Raw genomic sequence first — 19,856 nt, 5'->3', positions numbered from 1 at the left:
CTTTGATAGTGACGAAGATAATAAAAAAATATTTTATGTTGGTATTAAGATCAAAATTTGAGTAAACTATAAGTCACAGCTGTGAATTTAAGGATGGTCCGTTTAAAGTTGTTACAAAATGTAACTCGAGCTACATTTTATGCATGAATGACTGCAAAGGTTTTGCATGGATTTATAGGGCAAGCAAGACTAATATATCAGCAGTGCATATGGTCTTAGCTAGTTCTGAAAGTTCAAACAAAGTAGAATAATCTTTTCCTGTCCTCTTGTGGACGAACAACACATATTGAATTTTGAAAATCACAGAGAAATGAAATTTTGTCACTTCATAAACAAGGTAGTAAGAAAGGTCTAATACAAAAACTCGGTAACCATAACAATTTTTTCATATTTACTGATTCAGGTTAATACATGTATACATCTAAGTGTAAAGCAAATTTGATAACAATTTATATTAATAAAAACGGGTTAAGAGATAATATGTCTTTTACGACATTTCAATTTCTTCATTCATCTTCACATTTATTCGATAGTATTCAATAATGAATTTTAGCAACCATTACTTACAGTAAGATAAGACGGCAAGTTTTATGCTTTCTTGGGTATATATTTGTCGTTAACACCGCTATTTATTAAATTTCTCTAAAATATTTTTGGGAATCAGTTACAGAAATATAAAGGTGCACTCGATCGATCGTAAAGTAATAGAGTTTTGTTTATTCTAGTTGAAAGTATGAGTGCTACAGCACCAACAAAACTGATTCACAAAGTTATTTAAAGATACATTTTTTTTAAAAATTTCATGATTAAAATAAAAAGAAAAAAATAAGAAATATAAAAACAGAAGAAAATATAAACAACATGTCATAAAAGAAAGCAAAACAAACAACAAGAAAACAAAATAAATTAATTTATACTAATATTTGTACGACAATAAAAACATACACACAAAGAATAAGAAAGGCCATGAAATTAAAACAAATAAAAACAAAAACAAAAACACAATACATTACAGAACATCTTTTTCAAGTTAACTGTTTTTTTTCAAATATTTATTTCAATATTTCCCTTTATATATCTTCTTGAGTATGCCAGTTTAGCTAGAATATAAATCAGTATTAATCATTTAAGGCGAAGAAGTGATCATTTGGATTTTAGGGGTTGGGGACAACGAAGTTATCTCTGATCCGAGGATGTTTTTTTATCAAATTAAAAACCGATTTTCCCTAGAGGCGTTCACTCCTAGATTTGTGTTACCTAATTTTTGCGCAGGAATTTTTACCTTTGAATTGAGCCTAGATAAGTTTTCAAAAAGATACCCAGCCCCTCCCATCCCAAAGTATTACATTTTCTCTTTTTCACATGTATGTACTAAAAAATTCGATATGATTTCATGTTATCAAAATTTCTTGTACTATTACTGTCCTTGGTCTAAATATTTCATATTCTTCGCCAAAATTTACTGATAAATTAGACTTACTACAGTGTTGATTGAATCGTTAATTGTATAATATTTATTATATATATCAAGCCAATATAATATGTCTACAACTCAAAATGGTTAAAAAAAATCCTGCATGTACTTTTTTTTATGTAAAGGGCATTTCTATGGGAAGTGAACAGCCGATAGTCCTATATTATTAAATGAATAAATGAATGCTTCCTCATTTCTCGTTACGGTAAGTTACGTCAAGTTAGGGCGATTTTTGTTCGTTCGTATGATGTTGAGAAACCTCTTATACGAGGTAATAATGTAATTTGGACATTTCCTATTTACAAACACTCATTACAAATGATTTTCAAGTATTTCTATGCCAAATTTGATTAAAAAGAAATGAGGGTGGCACATCAACAACAAAACGATACAAAAAAAAAAAAGACAACATACGTTCTTAAACAATTGACAAGTTTCTATCTAGTATTAAATTTGCTCTAAGTCACGAAAAGTAAAAACAAACCAGGAAAATATCAGTTAAAGTAATCATTGAGCAGATCCTGACTTGCCTAATAAAATGTACACACGAGAACTCACAATAAAAATCAGAACAAAAAAAACATTTAATAAAAAAAACAAAAACGGAAGTTTCTTTCAAGTATTAAATTTGTCCCGAGTCACAACAAGTAAAACAAAACCATGATCTTATAAGTTAAACCCCATTTTCATAAGTGGAAAATGAAAACACCGGAAAAATAGATGACAAAAACAAAATTAAAAGCACAACAATACTAACCAAAACATATCATTGTAGAATCATCGCAGTTAAACTGAAAGCAAGCTTAATGTACTTATCCTGCAGATGTAAACAAAATCCGTCCTGCACTGTAAAATCGGAGGTTATCGTTCGGAGTGAATTTCAAAAGTTGGGTAAACAAAATACACACATTACTTATGGATAATTGGATTAAATGTGATTTGTTTAGATTCAACTCTTCCTCTTTTCAAAAGTTGATTTACACAAGGAATTGAGAAAAACGTGAAACTAAAGCCAGCACGAGAAAAACCCCACTTAAAGTATCAATATCACAGACGACAAAACGGTTTAACAGACGTGAAAATTTGTCTCAATTTTATTAAATTTTAATAATTCATTATTTGTACCTTTCAATCAATATATATTTTTACATCAAACAGTCATACTTCGAAGATACTACACTTTGTGAGATGAACTATTGATGTATCAATAAACTCTACATGTTACGGTTCTACACTGAGAGATAGACATCCAGTAAATATATCCCGAAGGGAATCTTGTAGATTGGTTATCGTTTCTATATAATCTAGAAACAATTCCGTCCTAGTCTGATGATGAATTGTGCTATTCAGGGATAAACAAATTGTATGAAACTATTGTCATGATGCGATCTATCATGAATAACATTAATACTTTACTTAAATATAAGATTTTAGGCATAAAGAAAATGTAAATTTAAAACACTGAATTCTTCCTGACTCAATCAGCAAAAACAAAACTTCGATTATAAAAAGAAACAATAAAATATAAACTTGAATAATCACTTGGGTACTAGTTTTTCACCAGGAGATTGTATGTTATAGAGGTACATAGTAATTAAACCAATGCATTCCATGTTATTTATTTACTTTAATTGATTACACATCGGTTTTACTTGAGAGAACGAATGCATATATATATAGGATAAAGACCATTAAAATGCTTACGGATAAAACTAGGAGTTACAGTTATTTAACATTGTGTACAAGTCGAAGGTTTCAATTCTCTATTTTACTTTGAGTCGTAATAGCCACTTGTCATGTCGAAAAATGTCTATCTTAATTTAGTTCCGTGACTTGCAATAACAAGAATATTCTTATATATGGCTTTAGTTGCACTTGTGTATATACTGGTATTATTCTTGGTTTTTCCGTACAAATTGAATTGTATTGTTAGTTTTGATATACATTTATATATATATACAAGTCTAAATTGAAAACAACGTTCAAACATATGATTGCGTGTGAATGCAAAACAAATTTCTTGGTAGAGGGGTCTAAATACAGCACAAACAACATTTTCCAAAAGACAAAAAAAGTGAAAAAGTATAATTTAACAAAACGCATTTGACCAGCAGGCCGAACAACGGATGTTCTTAAACCCTGCTGACTGACATTGGCGATTGCCAAATAAACGGATCACCAGATGTAACAAAATGGATCTTAACTATTAATTTAATACCAAACAGAAAACAATAAACTTGCGGAAAAGATGGTATACCGGAAAAGATGGTATACCGCAAACGAAAGGTGCAAACACTAGTACACCATATCCGGATTTCGACAATTAATGTCTCTTCAGTGATGTTATGAATCGAAACGGTATTTGGAAGGCCATACAATTTACCTCAATTTAGGTTAGACTCTTGAAATTTGAAGAGTCGAGATAGGATGAACGGATCATAGAAACCCAAAGGCATATATAATACAAGCCCAAACGAAAAAATGTAAACAAGTCTAAATTGAAAACATTTATATATATATATATATATATATATAAGTGCCTATAAATAGCAGCACATGACATACAAATCTATGGGAGTGTGGATTAATCAGTACAGAGATTAATTCAATTACACAAATAAAATTATAGATTGCCTAACAATGTAATTTTAACACACTATTTAGTATGTAAATATAAGAATGTTTAAAATATTTACAAAATGATCAAAATAAACGCAATATTTCGCTAGACTAACTAGCTTTATCAAGCGTGCATCTATCCAGGTGAAATCGGATGATGATCTACATCCGATTTCACCTGGATAGATGCACGCTTGATAAAGCTAGTTAGTCTAGCGAAATATTGCGTTTATTTTGATCATTTTGTAAATATTTTAAACATTCTTATATTTACATACTAAATAGTGTGTTAAAATTACATTGTTAGGCAATCTATATATATATATATATAGAGAGAGAGAGAGAGAGAGAGAGAGAGAGAGAGAGATCTTCTAACATTGTTAGGTTAATTTTCTAGGCACTTTATATATACTTCTTCTCAAATTTAGCCCAATAATGTTAAATCTGCTAATTTGTGTTAGCAAATTTTTGTTTTTCCCTTAGCGGGATTCGAAACCTTGTATATATTATATAGAACGTCTAGATAGTAGTTAAACCATCATTCTTATGAGGGTGTCGAATCGTTATGGAGAACGATACTGTTCACGGTAAATAAATAGAATATACGTCTAAAAAAGTGTACAACAACACCGAACAATGATAATTTATAAACAAATATAAAACAAAAAATACAAAATCCAATAAATATTCGGATAACATATATTCTTCATCAGTATGAGCAGCCTGGTGTAAAATTGCGTCACTAGCTATGATAATTTTCACAAATCTTGAAAATCGTTTGTAGAAAAGTTTAAGTTACAATTTGAAAATTTTGAATTTCATTCACATTATTTAAAAACCAAAAGATGGAAGGTTAAAAGTACTTGTTTTAATAGATGGTTTGGTATTTTTAACAAAATACAGGTGACATTTTTTCGCAGCTGTTACGGTTTTCCCTCAATTTTTATTTTCATTATTTTTTTGGGGGAAGGGGCTTTCTTGGGGCTGCACATTGATAGCTAAAGCAGCAAATATGAAATATAAATTAAAGAATAGCAAAATAAGTAAAAAAAATATCAGAAAACATAGATAAAGAACAAATATCGCCCCACGTCATATGTTACAATAATAACCCGGAACTTGACCAGTAAAAATAGTTTCAGTCCTCCGGACTAGATAATTGTTTGCACAAAAAATTAAGTCGCATTGAAGACAACAACGATTAGATTTGCTTGTTAATTCAAGCATCATGCTTACACAATTTAACTCATGGAAATATCATTCAAGTACCATATGAATCCGATCATTTAAGTGTAAAAATTAACAGTGACGTTTTTTGAAATCAAAAATCGCAGCTCGTAATTTCAAGATAATGAGAAATAACTACATATATACAGGTTATGGAAAGTAACTAAGGTTTTGTTGATGTAGACTATTAAAAAAGAGTTGCCGGGTATATGTCAATGCGACATATTACCCAAGCGACATAAAAAAACAAAATGACATCTAAACATTCTTTCATGACCGACAAAATACACAGAAAAAGAAAATGCACATAAAAACAGTCCAATTGAAAAGTTAATAATTTAGACTCATCTGTCCCGTTTGTTTGAAGTTAGAATGGGACGGATCACAACAATCAAGTTGGATCATACAAACACCGCGTCTTTCGTGTGGTACTTGTTGACTTGTCGACTGGGTTAGCCTAAAGTTTTTCTTTTTTTTTTTGGTTCAGTTGTATTTTTCTCGTTGAAAAAAGTAACTTATATTTTCTTCCAAGATACACAGAGTAACTTTAGTTCAAACGTTTATATTTTTATTTGACATTTAGTATTACTAAAATGAAGGAGTTAATTCCTGTCAATGTGGTCTATTTACGGTTGAAATTAATATTTTGATTTGCGGACGCCCATTTGAGTCAACGCTGCATGATTTGTTTTTTCATTTTTCATGCCGAACTATTTCCAAAATATCATAGTTCTCCTGCCCCCTAATCTTAACTGAATGATCATCCCCTAACAATTTAAGTTTGTAATTATGCTTTACTTTCTTTTTCTTCGGTTTCCGTAGCTATTGTTCAATAAATATTCATGAATAAAATGATATTAGTTCAACATAAACCTGTAACAGTGCAATCATACTAATTTTTTAAAGTGTGACTATATATGTTTTTTGAAAATGTTTTTTAAATACAATATGAATGTATATAGCCGTTTTTGAAGTAGATCTATTAGAATAAAGAAAAACTTATTTATACTTAAAATATTTGAAAGTTTCAGAAAAATCAACATTCAGTGTAGAATATGTACCCTTTGTATGTCCCTCGATATAATTCAAGCTAGTTGACCGTAAAACAACACACGGGAACCCGAGATGAATGGTCAAGTGAATTTACGATATCCATGCAGTTTATGTGTTCATTCTATAAGAGATGCACAGTAAGTGCATATCGGAATATCAATTTCTAACGGTATATTTAATCTTTATGTACAATGCATAACAAGGGATAATAGGAATCTACAAAAATACCGCAAAATACAGATCACAACAACCACCAACTCCTCCGAAAAACACATACAAATGAAGAAAAATAACAAACAACAAATGGTCTAGATAACCTGACTTAGTACATGCATACATCGTGGACGTGTGCACAAAACTCACCCTTTGATTATCTATAGCATATGTCGTTTAACTTAAACACAATATACAAATTTAATCATCATAAATACAATTATGTATGATTTTTTTGATTTTTGCTTAGTGACGTTGTTATTCATTCATTTATATATTTGTTTTAGATAAATTATTTACTTATTTTTTGCTTTTTATTTTGTTTTTACTAAATCCACTCAATTAATTATTTGTATATGCAACACAGCTAAACGACATTATCCGCGGCTAAAATATTAAGAGTCATTGTTATTTCAACCATGAAGAGAATATATTTCTATATGCAGCAAAACATTTACTGAACATTTCAAGTTCGAACAAATGAAAAAAATTATTAAGAGTCATTGTTATTTCAACTATAAAGAGAATATATTTCTATATGTAGCAAAACATTTTTCTGAACATTTCAAGTTCGAACAAATGAAAAAAATACAATAAGGTTATCAAAAGTTTCCATCATGTTAGTGTTTAGCTACAAGAAAAACAGAAATAAATATTTCCGGCAAACAAAAGAAGCAAACAAATAATATCATAAACACAAAGTGACTACAGTAAAACTTACCATTTAACTTTATATGTATAGTCCTTATCGACTGAATATTAGTTGTTTATGTAACTTTTATGATAAAATCAGATATTTTTCAATATATGAACAATATGATCATGAAATGATACTGTTATAGAACTAAGCTATAAATCACTCTATTGATTTAATAATTGTCCTTCTAATTGAATTCGTGTCTATTATCAGTCATAGTGTGACAGCATGCAAAGGAACCACGCACCACAGCAACAAACCACATGTCGAACACTGACGCGTAAAATGAAGTATTGTTTTTTTTTAATTTCTCACTGTCATAAAATAACCATTCATCATGGCTTACTAGTTCTGATTGGGACAATTTGAAAAACATTGTTTCAGTCAGCATTTCTCTTCAGTTGTCATTTTTCATTAAAAGAAAGCATTGATTTAAGGAATGTCATCAAGAACATATCACGTCAATCCGGACGTAAGACACAGCATTAGTTCAATCTTGAAATAATATTTTATAATAAAAATAGAATATCTGTATATCAGAATTTGTTATAGAATTACTGTCAAATTATCAATTAAACATTTTGTCCACGTAAAGTACTCTTGAGACATATTGTTTTTTTTTTTAATGAAATGTAAAAAAAATGTGTTTTTACTGAAGCTATAAGGTCAATGTATGAGAAGTTAAGATCTTTGTTGCATATTGTAAGGTTCATTTAACCTACATCTCACTTTCTTCATATTGATTCAGATGCCCGTTGAATCTGACTAAAGTGACGTTTGTATTGAGGCGACAGTAGTTTACCGATGTTCAAATCTCATAAATTGATTAAGAAGAGACAAATCAACGGTACCGAACAAAAACTGAAGGAATTACATGAACTTAAAAAGGAGCCATACCGGCTGTGTCGACAGGGTTTAAAGCGCCTCCTACAATGCATCAGTCTCCATGTGAATCCACATTCAGTCAAAAGTTCACAATCCGGAATAAGAAATAATCGGTAAAATTACAGATCAGACAACTATACTGGTATCTCAAGATCGAAGACCACGAAAACATGTCATGTCTCTAGTGAGTTGAGACACCGACACATCGTATCGGTCAACCAATTCGTGATGGTGACCGTAAAACTTATGTAGACGTGTCAATTACAGTCGTTCTTCCTCATAACTCAGTTGGAATAGTTTTGTGTAAGGAGCACACACTGTTGAAGAAATCCATTAAGGTTATACTTGCACGAGCGTAATAAATTAACTGAGATATTTAAATGCCATATGACGGAGCAGAAAGTTTGTTATTGCTGGCAAATGGGGAGTTAACAATTGGAAAGTTGAAATCATCATGATTGTCATAAATTATAGTTTGAAGTCGTCCATCTGTGTCAATATCGGTAGGATTCTTAATATCAATTTCAATGGGATAATTGAGCTGTAAGCACTCATTGAAATGTGGGTGATTGAGTGACATGACATCATCAATATATATACTAGTCAACAAAAGAAACGATACAATGCAATGTATTTTACATATAAAGTGAAATTGGAGACACTTTACCAAGGTAAATAATTGCCCAATTGGTCTAATAATCACAGAGTGTTATTTTCTTATCAAAACCATTGATTTAAGGCAAATACGCGAATTGTTTTTTCTTTCATTTTTTGTTATTTCAAAAATCGTATTTTCACTCAAAAATAAAAAAATCGATATTAGACTTAAACCTTTAAACTTAAACATGGTCTGCTTAAAATTTTGAATGCTTTTGCAGATATTTGAATACTTAATTCTCATCTTCGAAATTAAGTGCCGATTTTTGTCATCATTTTCCGCAAAATAAATTTTACCCCTGTGTTCAACAACACGGTATTATCTCACTTTCTAATATGGTCAGATTCTTTTAATTATATGCATTTTCTTTGCAAATGAATGTTTTTCATTATATAATTTAACAGTTTTTCCTATTTATTATATTTAATGATAAATTGGAGTTCAAACCTGTGTATCGTAACTTTTGATGATTAGTATATATGAAAGTGAAATTAAACATGTTCTTGGTTTTTAATACTGATAACGTGGTGCACAATTTCAAAATGTTTTTTTTCTTTTTATCTCTGAGAAGGTTCTGGATAAAATTTGAGTCATCTGATTATAAAACAATAAAACAAATCGGCCAGTAGTAGTGCACAATTTAGTTTCCATTGGATTACCGACTGTCTGCTGATATATTAATCCACCAAAATCAACAAACATGTTGTCGTTCAAAACAATTATAGGGTAAAATATGTAAAATGTAGAGTTATTAACATCTAAAAGATAATTACTCTTCATCAGTCTTGCCTTTGAGTTGAAGAACAGTAGTAAAAGCGCTATTGTTTTTTATCATGCAATGATTTCTTGTCATGAATTGATATACCATAGATATTATTTTGCATTATAATAGGTTAGACAGATTTTTGTTGTGTAAATAATAAACAAGATAACCAAGATAACTAGCAAACAATCGCTTTTTTGACAAATATTTGTTTAAAGAGATTCGTTCAAGAGCCTATATACGAATGACTCACAATCGGAATAAATAGTTACTCGTTTTAGATCCTAATATGGTTAGATCATGGATAGATATTGCTATTTTGTGTGTTCAACACCTTAATTAATTCATTGCTTATTTTCCTGGTCAATCTTTTAATAGCCGAACTTTACTTGGTTTTTATCATTTAACCGAGGCAGAAAACTGTGTCATGAAAATCCGAAGTAAGAAGGAAAACATACCAAAAAGAAATTAGACCTCAAGAAAAACAACTGTTTACAAAACACTACGCAGAAAACTAAAGATTGTGAAAACAAACCCTTCCTATAACTGGGGTGAACTAAGGTGATGCATAATGGTCAACTGTTCTATAGTACAAAGGGTAGACAAGACCATTTCAGATACTTGCAGCAGTGACATTTAAAAATAATTTTATCACAAATACAACACAGAAAACTAATGCAAAAGGAATCTCTTGACAACTATTTATCAACTTCCGTGCATAAGCAATTACTGCTACACTAAAGGCACATTTTATTTTGCTCACGAGAAGTAAAATTCCGGTAATCTCACAATTAAGGAATGGAAGTGTGACGCAGATATTCCGTATTCGACCAATTGAATGATGATGGCGTCTTCAAAACTGTCGAACAGATAACTTTACCATTATCAACTCTAGTTTCAAAGGCTTTTTCAGCAGCAACCCTCTAGATCTATCTAGAAAATAATGATAGGAAACGAAAGCCCTTTAATATCGTAATAAATTGAAGGTGTATACTACACATGCAGTTACTGCTGAAACATTGCTACATAAAAATAGAAATTTCACAATTGAATAAGTGATCTTTTCAATAGTAAAGCTTACTTCTTAACCGATCCACACTGTCAATTTCTAAATGCAAGTCAAACAAAGAAGCAGACTTAAATATATCTATGGTATCCTTTTAAAATTTAAGTCAGATATATGCGATCAACAATATCACCAAATTATTTACAAGTAGTCAATGAAAGAACATCATGAAATATAACGGAACGTGGATTTATAGTATAATACAAGCTTCTTTTCAGTCTTCTTGAAATCCTGTTTAATGTCTGCCTCGTAAGAAATAAAGGACAATTTCGGTGGTAATAGTAGTAACGCATTTATCTATCTAAAAATACGTTCACCGAACAAAACAACAGTATTGTCAATAAAGAATAGATCTAAAGCATCTTGATGTTTGTTTCATTGAACATTATGTTAGATTTACAAAGAGACCCCGTATAGAAATATGGTCATCATCTCTGGACTTCCCAATCTGACAGTATAACATTTGTCTAAAGGGGGCATCCATTTGATACGTCTTGTCAGAGTAGGAACGTTAGATTCGAGGTTTAGGGAGAGTGCTTTAATCTGTAAACGTAGAATAACCCTTTCAAATACTTTAAGAAGGGTCTAGGGGTGACTTGGTGCAAGGCAACATTTCTGTCTCTTTTCATCATATCTCATTTTCTAGCAGAAGGTCGAAATTTCCGCCCTTCATCCATGTAGACCCTGTATTAAGATGCATGGAATATTTTCAGTTGGACAAACTTTTTTTTTAATACTATTGCTTGAGGCGAGGGAAATATATTGCATGTAGCCCTGATTGGTCTTGGAAATTTTAGAATCCACATTTTATTTGCTCCGCCCACAAAGTAGGCAGCTCCATTGCATTACTGAAAGCCAATTATGTTTGCTGATAAAATAGACCTTAAACATAATAATTTGGAAATGTTTGAAAATTGGTTTTCACGGTGTAGCATTTAGCAAAGAAAAAGAAAAAAATATAACGTTATTTTAAGGACATCTTAAATTGGTATCCGATAGAGAGAAGGGAGACTTATTTCTTTATCTATTGTTGAAATTCCAAAAAAGAATAAAACGGACCTATGATTGTGCAGGATTTCATATATACGTTGTAGTAAGTGCCGTTGGGTTACCAAGTGAATTGTCAATATCTAATTTTCTAATCAAGCAGTTTATACGTGAAAGTAAGTTTTCTTTGCAGGACATATTTGAACACATACATTGTGTAATCTCATTAAAAGAGGGAAAAGCTCATTAAAACCAGCGTCTTTTGATTGCGACTAGTTAAAAATTAAAGAAGATTCGATCAAGGTCGTAAAAGTGTTCTAAAATGTTCTTAAGTATGCAAAATCGTAGACTGATACTAATTGAAATGCTTGTTAACGTAACTTAATTTGTAAATTTGTTGAGGCAGATCATGTCATTAAAATCGTATAAGTCGTAAATAGGTTTTTTAACATATATTTTCTTTTACAACTGATGTAAACTGGTAATTCTCTCTAAGTGAATTCTAAAGCATGACATTTTACTCAATTATCTTCATTTCAAACGTAAAATAATCACCTAAATAACCTTTTGAGCCATGTATATTGACTTAATAGATTGTAATTTAATGGCAGGTAACAATTCCAAAATTGCTTTTCTTGCAGACCCTATATGTTATTAAATTGCAAATTGGTTACTTATCTGAAAATTAAGAGCATACGGGAAACGTTTATATTACGATTTTATGTAAAGAATAGCATGTTATTCTTTAATGTGTTCGAGTTATTATGATATCTTTCAAGTTTACTGCTTAAAGTCAGAGCTAATGAGAGGTGTAATTTGAATACAGGAAAAGCACTTTTGAAAAAGAAAACCGAATCCTAAATAATTATATAATTTTCCTACAAATTGGTAACTTTATAATGAATATTTAACATCATAAATATAATATAAATCAGGCTGTTGCTTTTCTCCTTTGAATTGTTTCACATTTTTTCATGCCTGGACCTTCTATAGCTTACTGTACGGTATAGTTGAAGGCCACACGGTGCCTTATGGTTGTTTACAGTCTCGTACTTTGGTCTCTGGTCATATCATATCACATCTCCTTATTTTCATATAAAACTTGAATAAATTGTGTTTTGACAAAGGAAACCTAAAAGGGATGCAGAGTAAAAGACACTGTATAAACTAAATTAATTCAGAACTTAAAGATTAAAAAAACATAGCTGTGCGAACCAACAAGCAATAGGTCATGATCGAGTGACTTTTTAATAGGGTCTACGGTGTATTTTTCCTTGAGGCATAGATAAACATTTCAAAACTTTGTAAGAATTAAACAAACAGACTGTTTAATATGATAAAACAGTACAACACACAAATGCTTTTTGATAAACAAGCTACAAAAGCAAATGACCGATAACTTAAATCTGTTAAAAAAACTATTCATTAAAAGTTCCAGTAAATAATAGTGATCCTCAAAAGAATAAAACATTTCTTTAGGGATAAACCAGTTAAATAATAATTCTACGGATAACATTGTCTGTTTAGAAAGTGTAGTTTAATTAATTGCTAAAAATTACGATGAATAAGTAGTTCTTCCAACATGAATAGGGTATGGACTAAATTTCAAAGCTACTGTAACATGTCAATAATATGTTGAGATGCTTCAAAACATGCCTTGGTTCCTTACTTCGACCCGGCAAACTTGCAATTGGCTAAGAAGTTTGCCCCCTTGGTACTTTTACTTTTATTTACATTTATAAAGACCATGGATAATGATATATGGTGTTGGTTCTACTTATGTAAATTAAAAGATTTTGCACAATCCGTAAAAAGTAAGGAGATGTTGCATGATTGCCAATGAGACAACTATCCAACATAGTCTAAATAACGTGGATTGAAGCAATTATATGTAAACCCATATCGTATAGTTAGCTATAAATGACGCTGACATGACAAAATGTGAAACTATTCAAACGAAAAAAACCAACGGCCTGATTTATGAAAAAAAAAGAATAAAGAAAAAAGAGATTTAACCAACGACAACCACTGAATTACATGCTCTTGACTTTGGACAGGCACAAGTTCTTAAAAGAACAGATTTTTCTTTCTAGTCAATCACCATTAAGTTTGTGCATTTACAAAAGGAATATTCTTCTTCTATCTAGTTTCTATTGAAACAGAAGTTTTATATTTTAATAATTTTGCATATTTTTATACATTTTTTTATCAATCAGACAGCAGAATGTGTTATTCTTCTGCCATTTTGATGAATAATGGATTTCTTTTACATCGAGATGAATTGTTGCCATTTAAATATTTGACGACCGGGCAAAATATAAAAAAATATATATGGTATGCTGTCCTGTGGTATATGACATAGCCACGTTTTAAGGTACGAACAAGTAAAATGAAATGATGTCCTATGGTACATGACATAGCCATGTTTTGGGTACGAATAGTAAAATGATATGCTGTCCTATGGTACATGACATAGCCAGGTTTTAGGTACGAACCAGTAAAATGATATGCTGTCCTGTGGTATATAATGTAGCCACGTTTTAGGTATGAACAGTAAAGTGAAATGCTGTCCTATGGTACATGACATAGCCACGTTTTAGGTACGAACAGTAAACAATTAAATCATATGGTTGATGTCACTCCACTAACATTTTTTCAAACAATCCCTATTAGGAAAACATCTTGAACCTAGTTTGTTTACTTAGACGCTGTCGATATTTCTTGATTGCTATACCTTGCGGAAATTACTTGTCTAACAAATAACTGAAGTATTTAGTCTTTGCTCAAGCTGAAAGAGAGGCGAAAGAAAAAACGATTCTTCAGCAATTAAAGTAATCTTTATTCAACCGATCGGAAAATTATTTTCGGTGACTTATCTGCTCAATATCGTATTTAATTGAGACGTCGAAGAGACTTTGAACACACATTATCTGTTGTATTTGCGTAGTCTCTGATGAATAATATTACAAGTTAATATTACCTCTGAATAAATAGAAGAACATTATTGCATGTATTTTTGACAAAGAGGCATACAGAGTAAACATGACATTCAGATGAAATGATGGAAGAAATAACAGAAATATTGTGTTATCTGCTAAAATATCGATAAAGTCCTCCTTAAACTGACGATGAAGCGGATTTATAGACAATAGAATCCTTTATGCAAATGATATTCATGATTTTAGAGACAAAATTACTGATACAACACATACAGATATTGATAAAAGTGCAATACACACTGTGATCTAAATTTGAATAGAAAACATTGTCTAGTTCGATGAATATTTACATGCAAAATCAAAATACCATTACACTATCGTTCTAGAAATCTTTTTTTAAAACGAGATAATATATCCACCCTCTGCATACATATGTAAAAGGAGACACCAATAAAACAGTGTTGAACGTATAACTACAGACCCATGTATATTAAAAGTTTGCGCCATAAAATAGCTAAGCCGCTTATTCTTATCGAACCTGCTGTTGGAATGAGTTTTTTCACCCCTGAAGTAACTATGATTATTTAAAATGAATTCCTTGATTGTTTCACTGGAATAAGAAATACAATAAAATCACTGCAACCAAGAAAACTTTGAAAGATACTGTACTTGAAGTAGCAACTTATTCATTCAGGTTGAAACATACAAAACATGCAAGAATATCCTCTCGCTTCAGAATCCATTATTTATATATTTTCAGTAAAAATGTTGATTAATATGATATTACAGAGTATATATCTCCCAGTTGATACGATATTCCAGGGCTTGTATTATCTATCATGATTTCATTGATAGAGAGTTGCTGTTCACAAGGAAGCTATTAAACCAAGAGTTCCAAGTTGAAATCATCCCTTCGTAAATTTTACGGACGCAATCACGAATTGGTTGACCGTTATGGAATATCCATCTCACAGATGATAGCGATCTATATTCCTACTGTCGTTACTACAATCCCGACCCCTTTTCCCGAATGTGACCTACCGAATTAGACTTATTACCGGGTTTGTACTAACATGAGCAACACGACGGATGCCACATGTGGAGCAGGATCTGATTACCCTTCCGGAGCACCTGGGAACACCCCCAGTTTTTGGTAGGGTTCGTGTTGCTCAGTCTTAAGTTTTCTATGTTGTGTTTTGTGTACTATTGTTTTTCTGTTGGTCTTTTTCCTTTTTAGCCATGGCGTTGTCAGTTTATTTTCGACTTGTGAGTTTGAATGTCCCTTTTGGTATCTTTCGCCTCTCTTTTAAAAATATATCTGTTTGAAAAAAAAAATAGAATACGTAAACTGTTAATATTTCGGTCTTTTATTGTTGGAAATTTATAGTCTGCTCTTTAGTCAGACTAAATATGTTTTACAAGATTTGTTTAATGTTTTTAACTTTCGATATCTCGCCTTGACGACCTTTAATATAATGTTTCTAAGTTGTTTTAATGAATGCAAATTATAGAGCAGAAAGAAACATTTGTCTTTCAAAATATAACTTTCAATTAGAGATCGTAATGACGCAAGTGAATAAAAATAATGATTTTCAGGAACTATCTTGACAGAACGTCATCTCCACAAAGGACACAATTTATCTTTATTATGAAAATCAATAAGTTTAATTTTGAAACAATTCTAGCTAGGTAGAAACCTACCTGGCTCTCAATAGATTCAAACATATAAATCACTGATATATGGAATCAACATGCATTATTCATTGTCCAATATATGCAGATTTACGTGATAGCCCTTTTAATCATGCTATAAAAAATAAGAAGGTGTGGAATAAGTGTCAATGAGACAACTCTCCACCAAAGACCAAATGACATAGAAGTTAAAATAAGATAATTTTCAGAATATGTATGAAGATGAAATACTTTTATTTATGTTTAATAAGGATGCAATTTTACACTGCCCCACATTATATTATTAAAAAGAAAAATAGTTTTTCATATGTTTAATGCTTGTATATATTTATATATATATATACAAAATAACTGAATAATAGCCAACGATAAATCTTACGGGGCGATGTATCATAAAATTATGATACAGTACACTACAAAATATAATATATAACAAGTCTAAAAGGGTACAACATCACCAAAAAATAATTAAATCATGAACAAATTTTAGATATTTCGGATAACTAATATCCTTCATCAGTAAGATGTAAAATGAATCTTATCTTGACATGTGGTAGTCAAACTGAAATAAAAATCTTGAATGCTTTAATTATCAATAATCAATACGCTGGTAATTTTTTTTTCAATATTGATGTTTGGGAGGACGAATAAATTTCTTAAAACTGTAAGAGTCCAAAACGGAAGCCTGAGTTACTGGAAACAAGTGATGGTAGGGAAAATGAGTGACACATTCTATGTTTTTTTCATTTATGCCCTCTGAGGAAACTGTCCTAAGCTTTCTTATCCAAAACCTTTCCCGAGCAAGTCTGTCGGCCCTTGACCAACCCTCGTTGTGGTCTATGATAGTGATGGTAAGGTTTTTGAGATCAGCTTGGGCGTGCCCAGGTGATCTCAAATAACGACTTTCGGGGAGGTCGGGCTTGCAGGTGTAGTCACTTCGATGACCATTCATGCGTTTGTTGAATGGCTGTTCTGTCTCGCCAACATATTGCATGCCACATCGGTACTGAAGAAGGTATACAACATTCTGGATTTTGCAAGTTACATTGCAAAATATAGTGTACACAGACCCGGTGGAGTGGCAAGTAAATGTTTGAGTATTCAGTATTTGTTGGCAAGTCAGACATCGTCTGTTACCACACGACTTGCACCATCCTGCTGTTGAACAGCTTTTATTAGAGGAGACATCAGCTCTCACAAATAAGTCTCTCAGACTTGCTGGTCCCCGAAAAGCTAAGACAGGAGGTTTGGGAAAGATCTTGGATAATTTAGGGTGCTTGGCAATAGTTTGCCAATTGGCATGTATCAAACGTGAAAGGTTAGTAAAGGCGGGATTGTATGTTAAAACAAATGGAACTATTTTGCTGCGCCTCTTCTGTTTGTATTGTAATAGGTCATTGCGGCTGTTATTGCTAGCACGTGCAAATCCCTTATCTATGTCCCATTTCTTATAACCTCGTTTGGTCAAAAATCCGCGAAGTTTCTGTAACCGTTTAGTGACAGCCTCCTCATAGGAGCAAATCCGCTTTACTCTGAGAGCTCGACTATAGGTGATACTTTTTGTACAGTGTTTGGGGTGACAGCTTTGGGGAGAAAGGTACTGATGTTTATCTGTAGGTTTACAGTAGAGGTCTGTCGATATGACACCGTCTTTTATAGATGTTGTAGTGTCTAAGGAAGATATTTTAGAGTCGGAAATTTCATATGTAAATTTAATTGACTGGTGGGCGTTGTTTGCATGTCTTATGAAATCATCCAGTTTAAGTTGGGATTCAATCCATTTCATGTCAACATCATCGATGAAACGGAACCAAGACAGAGGTTTGGATAAAGATGTTGAAATGATTTGTTTCTCTAATTTGCCCATGAAAATATTGGCGTAAGACGGTGCCACTTTCGTCCCCATCGCTGTCCCGTTTATCTGAAGGTAATGTTCACCATTAAAGGTGAAACTGTTGCATTTCAGAACCAGAGTACGCAGCTGGACTACACATTCGGTAGGTGGTTCTAAAGTGTTGCACGAGTCCCTCATTTCCTTACACGATTGTATTCTGTCATCATGAGGTATGTTGGTATACAATGAGGTGACATCTAGAGTGACAAGGAGAGTTTCCGGAGGAAGAGGGTTCATGGATTCCATTTTACGAAGGTAGTCTGTGGTGTCTTGAATGTGAGAAGGAAGATTTTCTACATGAGATCTTAAATGAAAGTCTACGAATTCCGAGATTTTCTCAGTCGGGTGGCCGTTTGCGGATACAATGAGTCTACCAGGGTTGTTAACCTTGTGTATTTTGGGGAGAAGATACAATCGACCAGGCTTGGCGTTCTTTGGTTTTTAATATCCGAATGTATCCTCATCTATGTGACCGTCATTGTGCATGGCTTGTAACGCTGTAATAATTTTGAACTAAACTCGGAAGTAGGGTCATGGTCAAGCTTCTTATAAAATCTCTCATCAGAGAGCTGACGCTCTGCTTCAGCGATGTAGTTAGCTTTGTCCATTATCACAACGGCACTTCCATTGTCTGCTGGTTTTATCACAATATCATCTCGGTTTCTCAGCGTTTGTATGGCATTTTCTCGTCAGAAGAGGTGTTTTAAAACGACGAGTACTTGTAGTTAGCTTGATGAACAACATCCGATTTGATTTTGTCGATATAAACGTCTTCCAGTGTAGCAGATTTGCTGGGTTTAGGAATCCATGAACTCTCCTTTTTAAAGCGCGGAATTCCGTTTTGGACTCTTACAGTTTTAAGAAATGTTTTCCTCCTCCCAAACGTCAATATTGAAAAAAAAATTACCAGCGTATTGATTATTGATAATTTGTATAGCATTCAAGATTTTTATTTCAGTTTGACTACCACATGTCAAGATAAGATTCATAATACATCTTACTGATGAAGGATATTAGTTATTCGAAATATCTAAAATTTGTTCATGATTTAATTATTTTTTGGTGATGTTGTACCCTTTCAGACTTGTTATATATTATATTTTGTAGTGTACTGTATCATAATTTTATGATCCATCGCCCCGTAAGATTTATCGTTGGCTATTATTCAGTCATTTTATATTTTTACCTTTTTTGTAGTCTGCATTGAGTGTGTTCACTCGATCCGATATTCTTACTGCATATTCCATCATGCATTTGCAATTTTATTTTAAGAAATTGAGATCTTTTTATACTATCAAAATTTTCAAAACAGAACTTCATATTTCAAATTTAGAAAGCTACATTGATCAAGGAATTATTCCAAAAGGGGTGGTTTTAAAAGCTTCGCCACTAACAACAGGAGAAAAGTCCAACAGATTTTTTCCATAGATGGAATAATATTCTGCACCACAGTTCCTTTAGTTTGATGGATCTGTTACGTCAAGAAGCAATCCGTCAAGTTAATAATTTATACAAACTTAGTGATAACTTGCACTGCCGATCTCGTGACCAATTGTCTGAACTTGACCTTGACGAAATTTTTAAGTACGTCTTAGTGATATCAAACGTATTGAATCACATAAGTTCACGTCAGGCAGATAAACAAATTTAAACGTGATGGTGTGCAAATTAACCACCCTTTAAACAGAC

At 32.0% G+C, this 19,856-nt stretch overlaps 1 long non-coding RNA gene across 2 annotated transcripts in view; it reads right to left on the bottom strand.

Annotated features, from left to right (window-relative positions):
• Positions 1–19,856, bottom strand: part of LOC127738162 (uncharacterized) — a 67,824-nt gene that overhangs the window by 30,710 nt on the left and 17,258 nt on the right. Inside the window, exon 1 of one of the 2 annotated variants that reach the window (XR_007999948.1) lies at positions 7,308–7,549. The exons of the other annotated variant lie outside the window; for it this stretch is intronic. This is a non-coding gene — a long non-coding RNA (uncharacterized LOC127738162). Of the gene's footprint in view, positions 1–7,307; positions 7,550–19,856 lie in introns of those variants that run through there. 2 annotated transcript variants of the gene reach the window in all.

Source organism: Mytilus californianus, unplaced genomic scaffold (genome assembly GCF_021869535.1).
Source record: "Mytilus californianus isolate M0D057914Y unplaced genomic scaffold, xbMytCali1.0.p SCAF_4, whole genome shotgun sequence".
Lineage (NCBI taxonomy): Eukaryota > Metazoa > Mollusca > Bivalvia > Mytilida > Mytilidae > Mytilus > Mytilus californianus.
This window is presented reverse-complemented; position numbering and strand designations above follow the sequence as displayed.